Source organism: Vombatus ursinus, unplaced genomic scaffold (assembly GCF_900497805.2).
Source record: "Vombatus ursinus unplaced genomic scaffold, bare-nosed wombat genome assembly UNPS02014778.1, whole genome shotgun sequence".
NCBI classification, from domain to species: domain Eukaryota; kingdom Metazoa; phylum Chordata; class Mammalia; order Diprotodontia; family Vombatidae; genus Vombatus; species Vombatus ursinus.
Genome location: NW_020954556.1, coordinates 9548325 through 9549413, shown reverse-complemented (window position 1 = coordinate 9549413; position 1089 = coordinate 9548325).

Sequence of the window (1089 nt, the reverse complement as noted above, 5' to 3'; positions counted from 1 at the left end):
TGATCTCTAAGGTTCCTTTCAACTTTAAATCTGGGATCTTAGAAATAGCTTCCTCTGTTGTGTGAACAATTAATTCCCACAGTTCTCCAGACCAATCTAGTCTCTTGTCTTTCTTGGTTTCTCTTTTGTTTTCCCTTGGGAGGACTTGGCAGGAGCTGCCTGATAATCTTTTTGGTGTCTTTACCTCGGAGGCACAAAGAGGTTCTGTGAGGCTGGTGCCTCTCTTTAAGTATACGTTTCAGGCTCCGTTAGCCAAAGTAAAGGACCTGGTTTCTTCCTGTGTTGTTAGTGAGTCTTATTAATACAGAAAAGTGTCATTTATTAGGAACAATGGAAACACCAGGCTGCAGCATGTGTGGTAGTACAAGAACTAGATCTGAAAGTCCTGGGTTCAGATTTCCAGATCAGCCACTTCACCATTTTGGGCATCGGTTTCCTCTCTGGAAAACGAAGGGTTTGGACTAGATGACTTCCTGTTGCTAGCACTCAGGTGCAGAGCTCTCATGCCAATCCATTCCTTCATCACCTAAAGCACAGAGTCTACTTTGATATTCTTCCGTTGGATCTCCTTTCTCTTTTTCAGACTTTTAAAAAAAGATTCTATTTCATTTTATTTTCAGATCTGCATTCTCTCTCCCCCCACCCTTAGAAAGCAAAACCAAAACAAAACAAAACAAAAAACTGTCACAGATACTTACAGTCAAGTAAAACAAATCTCTTCATTGGTCATGTCAAAAAAAATGTTTCAATCTGCATTTTGAAACCATCCCCTCTCTATCAAGAGGAAAGTGGCATGTTTCATCTTGAGTCCTCTGGAATTGTTGGTCATTATGCTGATCACAATTCCTTAGTTTTTCAAAGTTATTTGTCTTTACAATATTGTTATTATTATTTAAATTGTTCTCCTGGTTCTGCTCACTTCTCTTTGGATCAGTTCATACAAATCTTCCCAGATTTCTCTGAAACCATCCCCTTCATCATTTCTTACAGCACATTACATTGTGAATGCTGTATTCCATCACTTCTATGTGCCATAACTTGTTTAGCCATTCCCTATTTAGTGGGGCATGCCCCAATTTCCAATTCTTT